The sequence below is a fragment of the Antechinus flavipes genome, chromosome 4 (genome assembly GCF_016432865.1).
Source record: "Antechinus flavipes isolate AdamAnt ecotype Samford, QLD, Australia chromosome 4, AdamAnt_v2, whole genome shotgun sequence".
Taxonomy (NCBI): domain Eukaryota; kingdom Metazoa; phylum Chordata; class Mammalia; order Dasyuromorphia; family Dasyuridae; genus Antechinus; species Antechinus flavipes.
In genome coordinates, this window is record NC_067401.1 from 144,601,467 (window position 1) to 144,616,382 (window position 14,916).

The 14,916-nt window shown below is 37.0% G+C and overlaps 1 protein-coding gene across 6 annotated transcripts in view; it reads right to left on the reverse strand.

The window, feature by feature from the left end:
• Positions 1 to 14,916, reverse strand: part of MARCHF10 (membrane associated ring-CH-type finger 10) — a 196,418-nt gene that overhangs the window by 92,744 nt on the left and 88,758 nt on the right. The window lies entirely within an intron of this gene.

The following is a 14,916-nucleotide window of genomic DNA, read 5'->3' on the forward strand; positions in this document are numbered from 1 at the left end:
TTTCCTGGAATTTCTACTCACCCAGTGCTATGCGCCCCTCCCTATCCCATTCCCTCCCCCCCCCCGCTTTTGTTTCCCTGATAGGTGAAGCCCTATAAAAGTCTCTGGAATTATTTGATGGTTGCTGGATGCTTTTGAGCCCCATTCAGCCAGCTAGGGGCCAGACATGGATCCTGTGTGGCCATTAGTCCAAATTCTCCACTATTAAAATATTAAAAAGCCTAATCTCTGTCTTGCTTCAGTTTCTCCAGCATCACAATATACTTCCCCAACTCTAGTTCATATTTACCATTTCTGGTTTCTATTGTATGTTTTAATTTTGTCTGTAACCTCTTCTCCTAAAGGGACTTACCCTTTGCCAAAGAGAATGGCCATTGTGAATTCTTCACATGACAAAACCCCAACACTTGGTGCCTACAACAATCTCAACATTTGATGTGCTGCAACCAAACATCATTTGGTGCCAACATTGCTCCTCTGAAAACATAAGTACGTGGAAGATGTGGGATTACAATCCAATTACAATTACAATTACAATTAATTCTGACTCAGAATTAATCATTCCATTCCATTATTTTTTTGTTAGAAATATGATGTTGTATTAGCAATAATTCCTACTTATGACACTAGAGAAAATACTGCCCAAACAACCCAGTGAATTAAGAATAAAATATTATTTCCTTTTTATAGATGAACTATGCAAAAATCAAGCCTCAGAGAGAGATGAAGTCACATAACTATCAAGTGGAGAATTTATGCTTACAAACTAAGTCTTCTATTGGATAGGAAGGCCTCTTTCTACTGCTCTATGATGCTGCAAGTGGGCATGGGATTTGCTGCCTTCCACAATTGCCCCTAAATTGTCCAAGGGAAACATAAGCAAAAAAACAGAAAATATTCAGGTCATGTGAAAGAAAGAAAAACATGTTTCAGAAAAAGTTAGTAGCAGTATGTGGTTAAAACTGTTCACATTTTCTTCTCTCTCAGCCAGGAGAATGTGAAGGAAGAGGTAACCTCTATGGGGAGCTGAGGAGTAAGCATATAATCAGAATAATGGGTCAATTCTTATAATCTCTACTATGATTATTTGATTATCCCTGGCAGTTGGGGATATAACATTAGCAAAATTAAAGGAAATAAGGTTGATGTAAATAACAAACCAAGTATTCTATCTGTAATTCTAATTTTCCCCTGTGATGTATTATAGCTTCTAGGGGAGACAGCAATGATTTTGAGGTTCCTTAGGGGGCTTCTGTTCTAACAATAAGTCAGTAATTCTAATCTTCTGGCTTTGGAGTCTGCCTCAGGGAACTCCCACATCTAATCTAAGAATAACAACCTGTCTGATTCTGAAGTCTTCTGGCCTCAGAACGGTCCTAATTGGACCAAACTCCTGAGACAATAGTGAATAGACCACTCCTCAGACTATTGTTGACTGTCAGATAGATAATTTGTGGTTCAGTGAGATCTGGAATTTGAGAACCAAATTCCAGAGACTAGTCCTACTTCTGAACCATAAAATGAGAGTATCTATAACATGAAGAACTAGATAAATGTGTGTCTTTGCTTCTATTGCTTTGCTAAATTATCTTGGAATTTAGACTGTAATGGAGTTACAATTACAATAAACTTTGCCTTTTGCAAATCACACCGCATTTATTGTTTGGGTAGTTGGATCCCCAATTCAGAAAACTCCAAATTCTGGAAAACCCCTTCAAAGTAGTTTCATTCAAATGGGAGATCTTGGTCTGATAATCAGTTCAAACTGCCCCCAGCCCCAAGATTTGCTCATAAGTTTCGGATAACACATTCTTTGCAAATCTCCTCATTAAGAGATTTGTCTGCTAAGAAAGAGCTTCTTAGTGAAAAATAAAACTTCCTATTTTGCCATTAAGATTTTGGGTTAATGAATTCTTTCACACTGAACTGTGCCTCAGACCAAAGAAGGGGTTTTTCATATCAATTCTCTACCACTAGAACAGCATCATTTTCACAAAGTATGTACAGTATTGTCCTATGTGTTTCCAATCCTACATGGGGAGGGTTAGGCATGAGTAACAAAAGGGCTAGTATTTGATGACAAAGAATCTTTTGATTGGTTAAGGACCTGAAAGGAATAATGACTGAGTCAGAACTGACTAGGCATGAAAAAGGTTCAAGTGGATGATGACGATCTCTTTCTTGGTGGCTTTTCAAATGAAAATATTACTTGAGCCACCAAAAGGAGGATGGTGAACATGGGTGAACAGACTCCTTTACTTCCCATCTAGCCACCATGCAGCCCTGAGTGCCCCAGTGCTTCTGTCTGTTGTGTTTTTTCCTTTTCTGATTTTCAGTGAATCAATATCCAGAGATGGAATTGTGAGAGATGTATTGACATTTGTTTGGTCTCCACAGTAGTGAAGGTTGAATTGGAGAGATGGGACTTGAATTGGAGGATTGAAACTCACAGGGACACATCCATGAGTGGAGTGGGGGCAATCTTCCCCCAAAGCATGGAAGCTCCTTGGGGGCAGAGACTGGGTTTTGTGATGGAGGTGATGACCTGAGATTTGAAAAGAACTCTTTGTCTTTCTACTGGCGAAACCTCCTCAATACATTGACATTCTTGTAGCACACTTCCCCTTGGGACTCAAGATAAGGCTAGGATGAAGAGCCACAAGATCCTGTTTGACCAGATCTTGCTTCCTTCTACATGCCCCTCCCCCCCCACACACACACACTTTTTTTGGTACTGAGCAAATGCTTTTGTTTCTCACTCTTTTGTTGTTGGGAAAAATTTCTGCATAAGTTCTGAAACTTAAGCCATGTGAGGACTATACTTAAGATCTATATAAACTTGCTGAGTGAGTACAGCTCTGCACTCCCTTCTTGACTCCATTTTGATTGATACTGAGTGCCCATTCTTTCCCATGAAAAAGCAATAATTTTTTTTTTGCCTTGCCTAAGATGAGTCTGTGATTAATTCAAGGAGGGAGCAGTGACCCTTACTAGTTACAGGGAGCTCCCCTTTTTGAGACGGGGTCTTCCCATATTAATCTTGGTCTGTTAAAGAACTCCCTTCTGATTAGGCAAGGACCTCAAGGGAGGCAATTAGGAGGCAAAAATGAAAGAATGGAGCTCCTATCCTTAGAGCAAAGACACCATGGGGAAGAAAGGCTGAATTAGAATGGTAAGCTGAGGCACATAAACTCATGGAAGTCAGATTCAGTGAGTTCTCTTAGAGGTCAAGAACTCATGAGTCTTTCCCTGGAGGCCTCAAGCAGGATCAGTGAGCCCCCCACCCCTTTAGGAAAGAGAAGACAAGAATATGTGAGCCATGGGAGAAAAAAAAGTCTAAATTCAGCAAAGAAAAAGGCCATTTTAGAATTTAAAAGCTCTTGTTTTGTGTCTCTGTTTTAAGTCTGTCCCTGCCTGTCAGGCATCCTCAACGCAAACTAAACCTGAATTCTTGTTAAGCTTTCAAGCTTCTCTCACTTAAAATGGACTGGGAAGAGGCCCAGCTGCTGCCTGTGGATTTATGTCCATTCTAGCAGCTTCAAAGAACAGTAGCCTCCCTGTCAAACCCCATGCTATGGAGTCAGCTTCAGTGTCCCTTTAGATAGGTCCTTATATCTTCTCTCCCCCAATAGTTCCAAAACTCTTCTCAGGGGACTCGGGACTCTGTAAAGGGGTGTGGTCTATCCACATGTAGCTTGAGGAAATGTAGGGAAATTCACTTTACACTTGAAAATCTTTCCTTCTTCCCTAAAGGAGCAGTCCACAAGGGTTTAGGAAGTTTACTTCCTATTGCCTATTGGAAAGTTTACTGCCATTTCAAAAATTTTTGGGAGCCTAAAAGAGTGGAGTTTTTGAGGGGGAAGAGGAATTTTCTCCCAAAAATATGATCTAAATTTTTGTATGTTTAAATTTAAATTATATATGATAGAATTACTTTCATTTGATGCGTTGGGGAATAAGATTTTAGAAATATGTGTACTAATCTTGAAGTATTTCTACTAGAAGTTTAAATCTGATTTAATTTTAAGTAAAAAAATGGTTATTTTGTCTGGTAACTTACCTAAAGAGGTCACATGTTTGTATCTTTTAACTGGATTAAATATATTTTAGGTACTAAAAAAGATATGTTCAAAATTTTGTCAACTCTACTAGACATGGTATAAATTTCATGAAATTTGATCAAAAAGTTATTTAGTTATTACCTATATTCTGAATCTTAAGATTTGTCTTGCTTTCTCCATTTAACAAAGAAGTATTCTTGAAGAGTAGAGTTTATTAAATTTTTTTTATAAAAAGTTTTCAAAAAGATGCTTTTAAAAAACAAGGGACAAGAAAGATTGGTTGTAAAATCAATTCATAATGTGTGGGATGGATGCTTGATCCCCTTTCCCAAATTAGCTAATCAGAGACATCTTCAGGTACAAAGAAAAAGAATTTATTTTGTCCCTGCAGGGAGAGGCCTGGACACACACCCAGGAGTCATCCCAGCTCCTGCCATGTGCTAATGAACCTGGTCACCTGGAAACTGTCCAAGATTTAAAAAGCAAAAGACCCGAAACTTCTCATTGGATAAATTAAAAGGATGTAATCAATATTGACCAATGGTCACCAATGTTGTCTGCTTCCCACAGGCTACATCATTTCCTGTAACTTCCTGTCTGACTTTTTAGAAATCATGACTTCCCAGGGTCCTTCTTGGACTCAAAGTTCAAGACCTCATCTTCCAGCTCTGGAAATAGGGATCATGTGATTTAGGCCTCAATACTGAGAAAGCTTCATCCAATCAGTCCCATTCAATAAGATTAAAAATGGCAATTAAGAGTTTGTATTTGCATTCATAGGAGTCAGATTTGTAGGGCTGTGCTGCTGGGAACCTCAAGGTGAAAAGGCCTGCATTCTTGAGATGAAAATGGGCATGTGACCATTACCTGGTTTGTGTGAATTTGGAAACAATTAAGAAGAATTGAGTTTGAATGGAACATCCAGTTAAGAATCTTGCAAGCTAAACAACTGATTTTTAAAATAATTTTCAGTTGGTATGTGTGTTAAAATTGGAAACTTGTTTTCTATCCATTTTTGTGATAAGCTATGAAATGTCTATTTGGCCATCACTTATGAAAATTATGAGGTTATCAATTAAGTTATTTGGAGTTATCATAATATTGAAGCCTTGATCTCTGAGCCCTTTCCCGTGGGGGTGGGGCTAAGAAAACCAGCCTGCTTACTCAGACTCACTCCCTACCCTTCTGTGGTCCCTTCCAGCTGATTAACTGTTTCTATTTTTTAAAGGAATAGCTTGTATTTACATGGGGTTAATAACTGAATATTGTTTTTATTTTTCAAGTCTGTGGTTGTTTTAAGGCAAATTCATTAGCTATATCAAAAGTTCTACTGCTTAGCAATGCAAGGAACTTTTAAGAGAAGTTTGTCAGAAGTGCAAGTTCTCTGAAAATGATTACTTCTACCAAGTTCTCCCATCTGACTTCAGCAAAATTATTTAAGTGCATCATGGTCTTATTGTTTGATGAATATGATAGTAAATGTGATCTATAGCTTTCTTGAAGTACCTAGAGCAGAATTTCAACCTGACAGACCTGCATCTAGTTTTGACTGTGCTCTCCTGGTACATGGGATAGATAAATTAGGATCTAAGACCTCTGCTTAGTGAAATTAGCTATTGAGATGAAATCTCCTGGGATTATAACTGACAACTGTTTTGAGTTTTGAATTTGGGAAGTTACTCAAAACGGATTCCTGAGTTGGCTATAAAGTGGGATTGTTAACTATTATAATCATGCTCCTGCTTCTTCCTCTTAAGGCAAATTTCTATAATCAGAGTAGTTGTCAATAGAAACCATAAGCATAATTTAAGTAAGTACTATCTTGCTATTTTCAATCTGAAAATATAAAATCATCATATCTTAAGTAATTAGATAAATAAGTATTTGATCTAGTCATCTATCTGTTGATAGATGTATATGTCTGTATGAAATAAGGTCCTTAAAAGTTGTCTGTGGAATCTAACTGCCATTTCATTGAATAAAGCTGAAACATCTCTGTATGATTTAGAGAAGAGTATTTTAATGTATTCAAGTTTTCTTAGAAAGATTTAACTTATGGAATATTTTGTCACATCAATGGCAAAGTCAATTTTATTTAACTCTGTTACTAATGTGGGAATAGCATATTTGTCCTGTGTGTATGTCCCATGGCTCAAAAATGTTTTCTTTTGAATAACTTATTTGATATGAAAAGTTATTGGCCAATCTAGAAATCTGAATGGTTTTTAAACATCTTCAGGCCTGCTTCTATTCCTAGAGGCAAGTCAGTGGAAATTTCTCTTAGATCTACACTAGGCTACAAAGGCTCTTATGAAATCTGTTTTCACTGATCACAGGGTAAGAACCCAAGTTGACTCCTGGAAAGTGCCATAAACTCCCTTCTCCTAAAACCTGTTCAGAAGAGGGATACTTGTCTAGGAAAAATACTGGCAGAGAGGCTTTACATATGGGTTAGTCTCTATCTCAATATCCTACTTTGGATGGGCAAATGACACCTGTGAAGGAAGGATTTTGTGAATATTTGTTATTTTGGTGGGATTCCCCTTTCTCAAAATCGCTTTTGGGCTAAACTGTAGTCTAAAAGAGATGATGCCTAACTAGCTATTTATGGAATCTTCAGGAAAGGTATAAGCACATCTCCCAAGGATGAGGCTTCAACTCTTTATACTTGCTCTCTCAGTTCTCTTTTGTTTTCCTCTAGGCTTCGAGCAATTCACCTTCACAGCATGAGACAGCTGTGTTGACCAGCTTCAGGGGCTGATTCAACCCATTTGTGACTTTTCAATCAGCTCTAACCCCTCCAAATGGGACCCCTACAGGATGAGTCATCTCTGTGCCCATTCTCAGCAGGAAGTGGTTTTAGAAGATGAGATCATCACCCCATACCCCAAAGGACTTTGGGCCTCACTGGTTTGGAAAAAACTGGAAATGGTTGGAGAAAGGACTTCAAACTTCCCAGTGTCTGAGTGGATTCCCTGTAAGGAATCTATCAATCCTGTGAAAAGGATTTTTTATTGTAGCACTACTCCTCTGCTACAATAGTATTTGGGACTGAAGATGGGAATATCGAGTTAAGAGATTAATATTATGGACCAAAATACTCCACAAACAATTCAGTTTGATGCTTGGCAAATTGTAGAATTATAAAGGCTTGAATAAGTATTTGTGTTCTGATAGAAAAAGAGGATTTTATGGAACTGCCTGTCCAATTTGGAATAATATTTGGTTTGCTACATTTAGAAAAAGCAGATAAAAAGAGTAGATGTAATAGTTATAGATTTCTTAGGAAGATTTGGAATCAAGTCAAGGACTTAAAGCAAGAGATAGACACTGATGTCTGGATAGAATTGATAAACTACTCTGCAAAGAGTCTCAGCAAAAAGCAATTTGTGTTTCTGTGCAATAGGTTGATCCATGGGTATGGAAAAACATGAGAGAGTAAATTCATTGTGAGGGAATAAACCAGACTATACTAGCCCCTTATCTCAACTCTGGAACTCAATCAGCAGGGGGAAAGATTCTAAAATCTAAGCATTATAGTGTCATGTACCTGAATCTGGAAACTCTGCCAATTTCTCAGGGATGAGCATACCCCAACCTTGGATGGGTTGTGGAGGCAGCATCCTCAAACCTGAACTGAGTGGATATCTATGCACTGATCTAACCGGCTATTCAATTTGCCCTGGCATTCGAAGAAGAAAGTCAAGGATAGCAACTGATGAATTCTAGCCTAGAAATCTAGTTAGTTCTGGATTTGGGTCATTCCTACTCTGGTGGCTAAATATTATTAGGTAAATTATACCAGCCCGGCAGTGAAGAGAATAGCAAAGTAGTTAGATGCCACTTGCAGAATGTCATGGGAAAAAGAATGACTCTGGACAGGTTATTGGCTGTATGCCTTGTACAGCCCTTTCAGAAGAATTAAGAGAATTCAGGGATTAATTATCCATCCTGTGTAAGGAGATTTGTGCAGAGGTTAATAGACTTTTATGAAGTAAGATGTAAAAAGTATTAGCCAAATTTGAGGGCTTAGAAAAGAATGTGGAAACCAAATTATTGAAAAATAAAAGAGGGTGATAATTGTGAGAAATGGATGGGCATTTGTTTGGTTTCCACAGTTGTTAAGCTGAATTGGAGAAATGGGACTTCAATCAGAAGATTGAAACTCACAGGGAGATTGGTGGGTGGTCGGAGTGGAGGTTGTCCCCCCAAAAAGAATATAAGAATGTAATAAGCTTTTTAGGGGCAGAGATAGGGTTTGTGATCGGAGGTGGTGACCTGACATTTGAAAAGAACCTTTTGTTCTTTGCCCCTAGCTTTCCACTATTGAAGCCCCCTCAGTATATTCACCTCCCTTGCACCACACCTCCCTTTGTAACTCAAGATATGAGAAGGGTAAGGTGTCACAAGATCCTGTTTGAACAAATCTTGCTCTCTCTTTGAATCTCCCTACCCCTCCTTTTTTTGGTGCTGAGCAAATACCTTTTAATTCTTTTGTTGTTGGGGAAAGTTTCCACTTAGGTTCTGAAGCCCAGCCCGTGTAGGGATTCTAGTTTAGGGTCTATATAAATACTTGTTGAGAATTTCTCACCTCTCTCTGTACTCCCTTCTTGCTGCCATTTTGGTTGATACTGGGTGCTGACCATTTCTCATGAGAAAGCAATTTCTTTTTGCTTCTTCTAAGACAAGTTTCTGGTTGATTAATTGAATGGAGGGGGTGGGCAGTGACCCTTACCACACAGAATAAACCAGATAATAACTTTGTAAATTCTGAAAGGTATAAGAATAATCAGAAGTCTCCTCAGCAACTGTGAAAAATAAAATGTAATCTCCAGGCTACGTAATGAGTGGTGGAGATTCACATTCTGCAATTTCTGAAATAACCAATTAATGGAAAATGGGGAAAGGACTTATGCTTCAGGATAGGAAGGAAATAAAGCACTACTACCTTTGCAGTTCCAAAAATATGCATATTAAACGAGACACCAGTTTTGCAGAATGTAAAATAAATCTTTCCTGCATTCACTAGTGAGTCAGTGGAGCTCTTGGTAAGCTATTTTGTTTCTTACAACAACCAAAGTCAATAGCAGAGATCAGTGGAACTGAGATTGATGAGAAGTCATCACTGATAAGTGACCTGATTGACTCAGCCAAACTATGGATATACCAAAACAAATATGAAGGAGAAGGAGGAGAACAGATAGGAAAAGGAAAGGGAAAAGAGAATGTTTGGGAAAAGAATTAAGCACAGAGTGGTCCAACTACAGAGTGAAGTGAAGAGATTTCAAGGAAGATGCCAGGTGGTAAACTATCTGAGAATAAGGTTCCAATGTAACCAGAGAAGAGGTAAGGAGTAAAGAAGGAGTGACTAAATGTGAGAGGAGTTTGTGTTTCATTGGCAGGTATAGTACGACCAATTGACCGACATTTGTTCTGTTTTCAAATCAACCAGTAAACTACATCCCCAGAATTTTTAAATTGAATGGCATCATCAGAATAATCATAATTTTTTTGTACAAAGCAAATAAGAGTAGGTATTTCTACTCCAACCAGTTTGAAAGGATACATTTGTATTTCTGTCCTTAATATATCTTTTCAGTAAATAACCTTCTTTAAAAGTTAGTTGATGTTAACTAGTAGATTGTTATTGGGGAACAACATCAAATGCGAGCTTGTAAAATAAAATATTAGAAAACCTAGAAACTCCTAAGGGTTATCATATGATAGAATCCTAAGCAAACCCTGGAGACTCAACCAGGAGTCTGAAAGAGTGAGTCCAGAGAGGCACTACATATCTACATATAATTTCTATTCACCCATTATAGAATATATATATATATATATGTGTGTGTGTATATATATATATATATATAATGTATATATATATATATATAATGTATATGTAATATATATATATTTTCAAATTGTAATTTCACATGGTTTACTTGGTTTCATTACATTAATTTTTTTAAGTACACCAATACTATCTTTCAAAAATCAAGCCTGATACAACTAAAAGAAATCTACTAGCTACAGAAATGCATTTTTCTTATTCCCTATTGGGAATTTTCTGAGAAAGTCCTAAAATTACCACAGTAAAAATAACATTAGGTAGAGGAAATTGTTGTTTACTACACATCACAGTTCAAAATGAGTAAATATGTTGAATTTTTTGGATTTGATAATTCCTAAAAACCCATAATTCTAGCAATATGCAGAATGCAGCAGAGAATCATATCTCCAGTGGAATCACAAAATGGCAAAAGATAAAAATACTATAACAGGGAGGAAAACATATATTAATAAAATTTATTGAGTCCTGACTCTAATTTTAAGTTCAGAACTGTTCTAAAATATTATGTAGAATACATATATTTGGAATGGTGAATGTTTAACACAAGATGACAAAGAAACATTATTTCATTTACATAAGGAATTTCTAGAGAAGAAATTCCCTCTACCAACCAAGCAATCAATTAAGAACTATGGGGATACAAAATGTGAAATAATTCCTGTCTTCAAGGTTATATTAAAATGGAAGAGATAACATACACCACACACAAATGTATATATATGGCTCATACAAATCAAATACAAGAAAAACCATGACAGGAAAGTCAAAGAAGGAAAGGAAAAGCTTGGGAGCCCAGGAAGAACTTCTTGCAGAAGGTAGCACTTGAGTTAAATCTTGAAGAAAACAAGGAACTCCATGAGGTAGATATAAGGCAGAAAAATATTACTTCATGGAGAAAGAAAATGGAGCGAGCATCATATGTGAGGAACAGCAAGTAGGGTAGTATGGTTCAACTGAAGATAACATAAAAGGAGAAATGTATAGGAAGACTGAAAACAGAGGAAGATTATCAAGGTTGTGAAGTGTTTTAAATGCCCCCAAAAACCCAACCTAAAACCCACTCTCCCCAAAAAGAAGAGCTATTTTTTGATCCTAGAAATAACAGGGAGTCCTTGGATGGGAAATTCCGGGTATGATATGGTCAGATAATTATTTTAAGAAAATCACTCTGCAGAACCAAGAGAATGTTGTACAGAGCAACAAAATTATATGATGATCAATTGTGATAAACTTGGCTCTTCTCAACAATGCAGTAATTCAAAGCAATTCCGATAGACTTGGGATAAAAAATGCCATTCACATCCAGAGAGAGAACTATAGAAATCAAATGTGGTTCCAAGCATAGTATTTTCACTTTCTTATTGCTGTTGTTTGCTTGCTTGTTTTTTTCTTTCTTGTGGTTTTTCCCCTTTTGTTCTATTTTTTTTTTTGCACAACATGACAAATATGGAAATATGCTTAAAAGAATTGCATGTATTTAACCTATATCAGAGGGGGAAGGAGGGAGAAAAATTTGGAACACAAAGTTTTAGAAAAATGTTGCAGATTATCGTTTACATGTATTTTTTAAAAAATAAAATGCCATTGAAGAAAAAGAAAAGAAAAAAATCATTTTGGTGGCTGTGTCCATAGATAAAGTAGAGGGGAATTTGCAGGGAAACCAATTAATTAGGTGATCATAATAGTTTAATGAAGAAATGATGAGGACCAAAACTGTAGTGGTGCTTGTGTAAATAGAAACATGATCTATTATTTTCTTTGGCAGAAATAAAAATGACAAGATCTGACAGTTAATTGGATATCTAAGGCGAATAAGAGTGATGAGTCAAGAATGAGGTTTTGAACCTAAGTGACTGAAAGAATGGAAGTGTGTCTTCATCAGTTACACAGAAGTTCAGAAAAAGAGAAGGCTGGAGGAAAAGATAATGAAGTTATTATGAACATACTGATTTTGATGCCAAAAAGAAATCCAGTTTGAAATGTCTAATAAGCAATTCATAATTCAGATTGGAACTTAGGTAAAAGTTATATACATAAGATCCTAGGAACATAGAATTAAAGCAGAAAGGGACCTTGGAGGCCCTTGAGTCCAACAACTAATTTTACAAATGAGGAAACTGATGCTCAGACTTAAAGTAACTTTTCTATTGTCACAGAGTTAATCTGTCTGAAACAGAATTTGAATCCAATTCTTCCTGACTCCAAGTCGAGTGCACCATCCACTAAGCCAGGAATTCTCAACCTGGGATCTGTGAACATGGTTATTAAAACTATCTCGACAACTGTGTTTCAATAGAATTAGCCAGGAACTCCTTTTACTACATGATGCTGCTACTCTGGACCTAAAAATCATTTGCACAGAGATCAAAATTAAATCCAAGAAATCTGATGACATCACCAAGAGGGATATAAGGAAAGAAGTGTTATGGCAGAGTTTTGGGTAGATGGGCCTGACATGGGTGATAATTCCACAAAGGAAACTAATAGGAATCTGATAAAGAGTGAGAAATCAGATAGGTAGAAGAACAAAGAAAAGCAGTGTCAAAAAAAAAAAAAAACTAGGAGAAGAAAGAATATTATGCTATATATGGGAAATAACAGTAAAAAATGTTGGATAATACACAAAACAGGAAGGAAGAAGACTGAGAAAAGGTCATTAGATTTGGCGATTGAAAGATTACTGCTGACTTTCACTGTTGATTTTTGAGAGAGCAGTTTCAGTTAAGTGATAAGGTTAGAAGACAGATTGCCAAAAGTTAAGAAGAGAGTTGGAGGAGCAGGAGAAAGGAAATGGAAGTATCAAGTATACATGGCTTTGTTGCAGAATGTAGCTAAGAAATCAAGGAAAGATTTTGCGGGGAACTAGGCTCTAGAGTTTTGTTTTATTTGTTTTGGAGATGGACGGGATGAACATTTCTATAGGTTGAAGAGAAAGAATCAGCAGGAAGGAAGAAATTAAGATTAGGGGCAGGTCAATGACAGTAAAGGTTATGTGTTAAAGAAGATGGGAGGGGATGGAATCAAGTCTATATATTCAAGGTATGGCCTTGGCAAGAAGAACCACTTCATCAAAAACTACAGTAAAGGAGGAGATTTAAGTTAAGGTTTTGTGAGGTGTGGGAAAAGAGGGAAGAAAAATCTCTTGGCAAATGGTCTCAATTTTTTCTATAGAATATGAGAAACCCTTAGCTGAGAGAGTAGGGCGGGGGGTGGGGGGTGGGGAGGTGAGGAGGTGAGGGGGAGGTGATGATGTGAAAGACTTTATGAGAGAAGAAATAAAAACTGACCATGGCAATGAATTCATTGAGAAAGGAAGAGGATGTTTTGAGATTTTATGAATAACATCTACCAAGATCTGGATTGGATACATTTAGATAGAGTGAACCTCAAAGGAGCAGAGGATGCTGAGTGATGTAGGGAGGAGAGTCTAGACAGTGGCAATGGGGAACAAGAAATACCTGGATATTCGCCTCTCTCGGACCAATAATTTAAGCGTATAAGAGAAGGTACAACCAAAAAAGGGTAGCCAAAAATAAAGTAACAAGTAAAAAAGTAGTAAGATTTACTGAATACCAGGAGGAAGGAATAACAGAGAAAGAGGTCCAAAATGAAAAGTCCACTGATTATAAAATGGTAGCTCCACGGCACACAATTGGGAGGCTGGGGGAGAGGGAGAGAATGACATTTGGAGTCAGTCAATCAGGAATCTGGATTTAGGTGAAAATGAAAGAAAAGACAACAGGAGTTAGAAAGAGGGTTTTGCTTTTAGGCAACATCTCAGGGATTAAGCATCTCTTGGACAGAAAAAGTAAGAGAAGCAGATGTTTTCTAACATCTGGAATAAGAATAGGTCTGGCCAGAGTATCAGTAATTGGGAGCTCTAAGGCAGAAATGCTAAATGTTTGGCCTGAAAGTGAAGAATGAGCTTATTGTGGAATTAAGTCAATATAGATAGGCAAATGTTCCTCAGTTTATAATGTTAGAGAGTTGATAGGCCACTCAGGATAAAGTGTGCCCAGGATCATACATTCAGGATGTATCAAAGAGACAAGGCCTTGAACTCAGGCTTTCCTGATGCAAAGACCAGCTCTATCTACTTTGCTCCAATGTTCCCTTCCTTAACCATAATATGAGATTGTGTTTCATTGTTAAATTCTGTGGTTATATGCTATGGAATTCTAAAGTGTAGAAAATCAATAAAGTTGTATGGTTGAGAAAGGCCTTATTTAAAAAAAAAAGGTGGAATTTGAATTTGATCTCTGAGAATGGAAAAGATTTGAATCAGAAAAGGGAAAGAGGTACAACATAAGTGAAAGGAGAGGTGTGGTAATAAATATTATGAGTTCGTGAAATAGATGTGAATAACAGACTCAATAATGAAGAGGATACCTATCTATTGAGGAGTAATAGAAATGGGGTTTGGATAATTGAGTGCTAAGAAGTTCTCTAATATCAAGTTCCCAGAATTTAACAGATATAGTAGGGAGCCACTGAAGGGTTTTGAACAGAAAAATAATAAAAGTGGTATTTAAAGACTTACAGATCTTAATCTGATGTATCATTATGCATGGAGTTCTCAAAGCTAGGCCAAAAGAGCAAAGGCTCCGGCCAGTTCCAACCACGCTGGGAAAGACTGTATGTGTTGCCAGCAACATTAGTTTGTTTTCCAAGGGAAAAAATCTACCTAAGTACAGAGAAGCTTGTAACCAATGGACTAGGCAATTACTGTTGAATTCTTTGACCGTGGCAACTCATAAAACAAAGAAAAAAAAAATTTTAAACCATTCCCTCAGGTCTGTGCATCCCTCTTCTATTTCTGCAGTGATGGTGAAAGTGGGTCAGAAAAGAGGACAGATGTTAAGAATTACATAGTTTCTAAACTGTTCATAAACTTTAACTTAGTTCTTGTAACCCCAGGCAAATTACTTAACTTTCTGTTTTCTTATCTATAAAATGGGGATAATAATTAGAACTATCATGAAGATCAAATGAAATAATGCA